The following is a 7,667-nucleotide window of genomic DNA, read 5'->3' as shown; positions in this document are numbered from 1 at the left end:
TCTTAATCTTCTAAGAAGAACAAGATGCAGACAATCTGATGATTGTGAGGGAAGAATAGAGATGGAAGGATGGAGTGGGGAGGGGGGGGAAGTTTTGCAGTATCAGCCACTGCAGGAAAGAGGAATAAAGCAGAACTAAATGAAAATTGCTTCTGAGTGGTACAGAAAGGCTGAATTGAAACAGACAATGAACATTTATAGTCAAGCCAATTGTCATGGTTTTATTTCTTTTCTTGTAATTATTGGCAGCTCATAGGCAGAAACGGGAAATTAGCAGGAATAGGTGGTCAGCTTTTCCCACAGTTGGTAAATAGTAAGGTGGGCATGGAAGAATTTCTGAGTGGTAGTAGTTGAGTAGACTGTTAAAATGGCATCCAAGTTGGGAAAGGTAAGTGGAGCTAGACCGAGGAGGATAGAACCTGAGCTGTGAAGACAGGAGCTGTCCTAAAGTCTCAGTGACTATGGACTCTACCTCTGTCCTCAATTGAAAGTAGATTTGGACTTTTTGTTATATTTCTTCTTATACCATACATAAAGTTTATATGCAAGGACTCAAAGTATTCTTTAACCCATTTGCCGTTTGGACTGATGGATAAATGTGACCCAGTAGAACACCTAGGGCAAGATTTATGGTGCATACTGTGAGGTAGTCATGCTGGGAAAGACATACAGCACATCAATTAGAATTCTAGCATGCAGATGGAGAAAAACAATGCTCATTTCTGCTTGGTTCTAGGTGTGTGAACTTTACATTAACTCTCATTATTCCCAGCTCTCCTTTTTGTCCATGTGCTTCAGAGAAGCAAAACAAAGAGGTTGGGAACTTGGGCTCTGAAATCTGTTATCTGGGATCAAATCCTGGTTCCACGATTTTCTAACCATGTGATCTAGAAAATCAAGGTATTTAACCTCTCTCCGATTCAATTTTCTTATCTTTGAAATGGGGTCGATCCTGCAACATACTGCATAGGATTATTTCAAGGATTGATGAGATCTGTGTAAAATATCTAGAGAGGGATCAGCGCATAAGTACACTTAATTACTTATGATAATGATGATGATGATGTTGGTATTAATGTGATAACTACAAGAATTCAATGGAGCCTACAAACAAAATATATCCATCATTCCCTTAAGGTGGGGCAAATGGGACGTGTGCCTTGTGAACATAAGCAGGGTACAATTAATAATTAAGATTATAACTGCACAAATTATCATAAGTACTACATGAATTAAATATCTGGCCTAGGGCTTCCCACAGAGCCTATTTAGATAAAACAAACATAAACTTCCAAGAGACATCTAAATTGTTCAATGGCTTTCTGAAAAAAGATTCAGGTTAAAAAGATTCTCAATTCAAATCACCACAATTTCATGATAAGAAAATTAGCAAATAAATTAATTAAGAAAGTTAAAAATACCCATAATCCCACTGTCCACACATAGTCCTGAATAGATGCAAATAACAAAGGATATCTGGAAAATTTTGCCTTTTTTAACTACATGTCATACATTTATATTATCATGAATGTTATCCTTTGGCATGTCACATGGAAGTGACTCATCTCTGTGTCTTTGGCTGATTCTTTGTGAGAGTGGTGACTGGGCTATTTCCCTTAGAGTCTGTTTCCTCTCTTCTCTCTCCTTTTTTCATATCTGTGCTTTGCTGTACCCGTCATTACAGCAATCCAGGAATCTAGTGGGAAACTGTGGCTTTGTTAGACTTCTAGCCTGAGCTGTGGGCTCCTGTCCAACTTCACCAGGAATTCTGCTGTGGGAGTGTATCAGATGGTGGCCTGCTATTAATAAAGTGACTTTCATTTCTACCCTATTATTCATCATTAACCTCAGGGGGAAAAAGCCAAATAGAGCATTCTTAGCTTCCGAGAATGAAATATCATTGAGTACTATAAAATTTGACTCAGGTTCCTAATATCCCAACTGTATTAACCTGTTCTCACACTGCTGTAAATAAATACCTGAGACTGGGTAATTTACAAAGAAAAGAGGTTTAATTGGCTCATGGTTCTGCAGGCTGTATAGGAAGCTTGATGCTGGCATTTGCTCAGCTTCTGGGGAGGCCTCAAGGAACTTACAATCATGGCAGAAGGCGAAGGAGGAGCAGACACATCATACGGGCAGAGCAGGAGTGAGACACAGGCCAGGGCTGGGGGCGGGAATAGAAGGGAGGTGCCACACACTTTTAAACAACTAGATCTTGAGAGAACTCACTACCCGAGGACAGTAGCAAAGGGATGGTGCTAAATCATTCAGGAGAAATCCATCCCCATGATCCAATCACTTCCCACCAGACCCCACCTCCTACACTGAGGATTATGTTCAGCATGGTTTTGGGCAGGGACACACATCCAAATGATGTCACCATCTAATCCCTGGCTCCACATAAACATCTTGTATGTTCAGCCGAGTATGCTTTCTTTCTTTCTAACTGTAATGTATAGAACACCCTTAGTAGAGTAGCTGACACATGGTTAGTGCTTAACCAATTTAAGTACTACTTCATCTTTTAAATATCTTACATACAATAAATATTAGAATATCAATATTTATTTGTATTTATTATGATATTGATCTAAATGTAAATATCAATATTCAACTCTTGAAACAATTGCTATATACCATATCCTTTCAAATAATTAGTGTGTTAGAATGTTGGGTTATTCAGTTTCTTAGATGTTTGTGATTACCCAAGGATCACCCACTGATGGAGGGAAAAGACCTAGGTAAGAACCTCCCAGGAGGGGATTTAGGACAATGCACCTTTAAGATTTTTGTCAGTGTTGCCACATTGCATGAGGTGGCCTTTTGATTGCATAACATTAGGCATTCCACAACTTTTCACACAAAGTTCTTGCTTACTAAACTAACGATTAACCAAGTACAAGTCACTTTGAGGGATTTAAGTAGGTTCTAGCAACAGAAGAAAATAAAATATTTTTCTAAAACATTACATAAATGAAAAAAATAAAAAGGTTCTGAAATCCAAGAATGATAATTTCATAGATATCAAATTATATATAATGTATAATTATATTATATATTAATAATAATAATGAAAATTGTGATGCTTTACATTAATATAGAACAATTTCTAACATTTAGATTGTCTTATGATTCTATAATATTCTTGTGATTTATAAGCAAATGAGGAAAAATGATGGGAAAGGAGTAATGATAACAGTACACATTTGAGTGCTTATGTTTCTTAACTGATAGAGTAAACCTAAGTTTAAGATTAAACAATTAGTTTTGATAATCCCAACAGTATAGTTTTTCAAATGAATTATATTCAAAAATAATTCAGAATTTTTCAGGAAATGACAGTGCACTAAATATAATACATACCTAACCTAAAATATAGAATGAGTTTAAATAATAATTTTATATTCTGAAATTGTATGACATTTCAAAAAAAGTTATAGTTTTTACGCATAATTTTAATTAGAACACCACAGCTATAAGGTATTGCATATTATCAAGACTTTATTTTACTCATGGTGAGACACAATGTCAGTAATAATATTTTATGGGACCATGACACATGCAGAACCCTCCTTTTTTCTGCACAATTATCTGACATGCCAAATCAGACAACATTTTAGCGAAAATCTTGGGATAATAAGTCATCAGTAATATTAGCCTAGGATGTTTCATTCCCCCCGGGATCATCAAATTATTGACTTACTTTTTATAACTGCTTAAAAAGTATTAAATGCTTTATATAATTTGTCTCATTTGGACTGCAGGAGAATCCTAGGAGCTAGGTTTGGCATGTTTTATAGGATAGTGTAACATAGTGGCTAATAGCACAGATACTGGTGCCAAAGTGCCTGCCTTTGAACCTTTATTTTGTCCCTCAGGAGCTTTGGGACCATCTGACTGTAGGCCAGTGGTCCAACCTGGAACAGGAGGATGGCCACTTCATAGTGGTAAGCAGTGAGTGAGGTGCTAGACATGAGATGCTTGGCGCTCCACCTGGTTGTGATAGACACTGGACCAGTACCAGGACACACGGCCCTTGTCTTGCAGAGGAAGAGCCTCTGCTCAGAGAGATTATTCTGCTTTTTCTAAGCGTTTGCATCTTTTCTTTTTTTGTAAGGTTGGTTCTTTACTGTGAAACAAAGGGAAAGGGGCTGATTAATGCAACAAAGAAAAAGACAAAAATTAAGAAGTTGTACTTAAGTACTTAAGTACAATTACTTAAGTGTATTTTCAAGAATCATTTGTTTAAGAAAAGCCTTCTACCTTGTTTACTTCTGTGATAATTTGAGCTGGTTATAGCCTGAGAGGGGTGGTGGCAGGCAATACAATAACAAAAGAGCTCATATTTTAAGAGCTATCAACAAAGCTAATGCATTTTCATTTTCTACTTATGATATCAAAAGACATTTCCTAGTGATGGATTATTTCTATAATGACAAAGGCATTTTAATACAACTAGATGCGTTTCCAAGATTTTGTTCTTCATTTGGCAGTGGGTGGATGGTGTTGCTCATAGGTACTACCAACATATTTATTCTTTTTCCATTTTTTTCAGGCATATATAGAGAGTGATGAGATTTCCCTCTTCTTTATAAGGTTAAGTTAAAACTAAACAGCACTCTGGACACGGTGGCTCACACCTGTAATCCAAGCACTTTGGGAGGCTGAGTCGTGCAGATCACTTGAGGTCAGGAGTTTGAGACCAGCCTGGGCAACATGGTGAAACCCCGTCTCCACCAAAAAATACAAAAATTATCCAGGCGTGATGGCGCGCCTGTAATCCCAGCTACTTGGGAGGCTGAGGCGGGAGAATCACTTGAACTGAAAGGTGGAGGTTGCAGTGAACCCAGATCACACCACTGCACGCCAGCCTGGGTGACAGTGTGAGACCCTGTCTCAAAGGTGCAGACATGTCCAAGTCCAAGAACCACACCACACACAACCAGTCCCGAAAATGGCACAGAAATGTTATCAAGAAACCCTGATCACAAAGATATGACTCTCTTAAGGGGGTAGACCCCAGGTTCCTCAGGAACATGCACTTTGCCAAGAAGCACAAGAAGGGCCTAAAGAAGATGCAGGCCAACAATGCCAAGGCCATAAGTGCACGCGCTGAGGTTATCAAGATCCTTGTAAAGCCCAAAGAGGTTAAGCCCAAGATTCCAAAAGGTGTCAGCTGCAAGCTAGATCGACTTGCCTACATTGCCCACTCCAAGCTTGGGAAGTGTGCTCGTGCCCGCATTGCCAAGGGGCTCAGGCTGTGCCAGCCAAAGGCCAAGGCCAAGGATCAAACCAAGGCCCTGGCTGCAGCTCCAGCTTCAGTTCCAGTTCAGGCTCCCAAAGGTGCCCAGGACCCTACAAAGGCTTCAGAGTAGATATCTCTGTTTGCCAACGTGAGGACAGAAGGACTGGTGTGAGCCCCCTGGGCTACCATCTGCCTGGGGCTGGGGTTCTCCTGTGCTATTTGTACAAATAAACCTGAGGCAGGAGAAAACAAAACAACAAAACGAAACAAAACAATGACACAACCAACTAAACAAACAAACAAAAAAATAACAAAAAACAACAAAATACAACAAAAAACAACAAAGTACAACAAAAAACAACAAAATAGCAGATATTAGGACGTTCGAACTACTGGTAGCTTTTTCTAAGCCTTTGAGGTGACTTGAACGACAGTCAGTGATAATAAACAATAGCTTTCCTCTCTTTGCCCGTAGTGGTGGGCAAAGGGAGATGGAGAACACCAAGGGAAAGGGTGTGTGTTTGTGTGGTGAGCTATTCAGTCTTACTTATCTTCTCAATTTCTAAATTCTCTTAAGTTTGACTCAAATTCTTACCTATTCTCAACCTATGAGTCTCAGTCTTGGCTACATTTTTAAAGTATTTGGGATCTTACATACTAATTAACAGATAATACGTATACATGATGTACATATATATTTATTAGGTTGGTACAAAGGTTATTGCAGTTTGGCCATTAAAAGTACGGCAAAAACCACAATTACTTTTGCTTCAGCCTAATACACACATGTATATGCCCATACACCTAGACACCTATATGCATACACAGACCCTACCCTTTGATGTTGGCTCCAGCAACATCTCTACGAACTCTCTAACCTAATTGACTTAGCTACCACTGTCTTTCCAGGTGCTCTACTTTCTATGCAGATATGTGCTTTGCTATAGTTATTCCCTCACTGGAAGCGTTTTCTCTTCCCTTTCTCCCTTCTCCATTCCTAACCCTCTGCGTGGAGCCTTTGATTGCTTTGGACTTCCCGTCAGCGTTTACCTCAATTCTCATTTTGGCTTTGAATTATGTAGGGCTTTCTACTTAACTGTTCCAAGAATATCTATCTTGCTTTTTCAATTAGACTAATGACCAGGTTAGTCTAATTAAATAAAAGAGAAAGATATTTCTTTTATCTTTATTTTTTTCTAATGCCCAAGACTACACGTGTATCTACCATAGTGCCACATGCTTAGTAATCATTACTTGAAGGAATGAATTTCATCCAGGCTATCCACATTCATAGTTTAAAGGAAACACCTGTCGATCAGAAGAGTTTTAGGCTGTAATCAATCTATTAACCACAATCATTACCTATAACTCATCTATTTTAAAAATTAATTAGTTAAAATTTTAAATTGAGTAAAAATTATACATATTTATTATGTAAAACATGATATTTTGAAAATGTATACTTTGTGGAGGGGCTACATTAAGTTTATCATCACATGCATTACTTCATAAACATCTTTTTCTTTGTGGTAAGAACACCCAATACCTACTTTTTGGCAATTTTCAAGAACACACTGCATTGTTATTAATGATAATTACCATCTTGTACAATAGACCTCTTGAACTTATTCCTATCTAACTAAAGTTTTGTAAGTTTTGACCAATATCATTCCAACACCCTCACCTCCCTCTGAAAAATCCCCAGTAATCACCATTATACTTTACTTTTATAAGTTCAACTTTAAAAGATTCCACATATAAGTGAGACCATGTGGTATTTGCCTTTCAGTGCCAGGCTTATTTCACATATCATATTGTCCCCAAAGTTTATCTATATTATCACAAATGGCAGGATTTCCTTCTTTTTACAATGGGAATAGTTTTCTATTGTATGCGTACAACATTTTCTTGATCCATTCATCCATTGATGAACACTTAGGTGGACTCCATATCTTGGTTACTGTGAATAATGCTGCAGTGAACATGGGGTTGCAGGTATCTCTTTGTTGTATTGATTTTGTTTCCTTTGGATATATACCTAGTAGTGGGATTGCTGGATCATATGATTGTTCTATTTTTATTTGTTTGAGCAACCTGCATACTGTTTTTCATAAGGGTTTACCAATTTACATTCCCAGCAGTAATGTTCAACAATCCATTTTTTTACTTTAACCATATAACCAATCACCTATGTAACCTTTCTTCTTGGATGTCTAAAAGGCACTGAAACCTGTCATCTGACCCTCTGACTATGTCAAATTCCTTGTCAGATGCTCTTATATTTATATCTCCTTTAAAATTTTACATTTGTTTGTGCAATTATTTGCTTAATCTCTGATTACCTCATTGGACTATAGCCCAATGAGGGCAGAGAATATGACTGTTTGACTAACTATTATATCTTTCATATATATCAGAA

The 7,667-nt window shown here is 37.7% G+C and overlaps 1 pseudogene; it reads left to right on the top strand.

Moving 5' to 3' along the window:
• Positions 1-4,911: 4,911 nt before the first annotated feature.
• Positions 4,912-5,378, top strand: LOC698245 (large ribosomal subunit protein eL29 pseudogene; annotated as a pseudogene).
• Positions 5,379-7,667: the final 2,289 nt, after the last annotated feature.

This window comes from Macaca mulatta, chromosome 6 (assembly GCF_049350105.2).
Source record: "Macaca mulatta isolate MMU2019108-1 chromosome 6, T2T-MMU8v2.0, whole genome shotgun sequence".
NCBI classification, from domain to species: domain Eukaryota; kingdom Metazoa; phylum Chordata; class Mammalia; order Primates; family Cercopithecidae; genus Macaca; species Macaca mulatta.
Note: the sequence above shows the minus strand (reverse complement) of the source record. Positions and strands in the feature narration are given on the sequence as shown.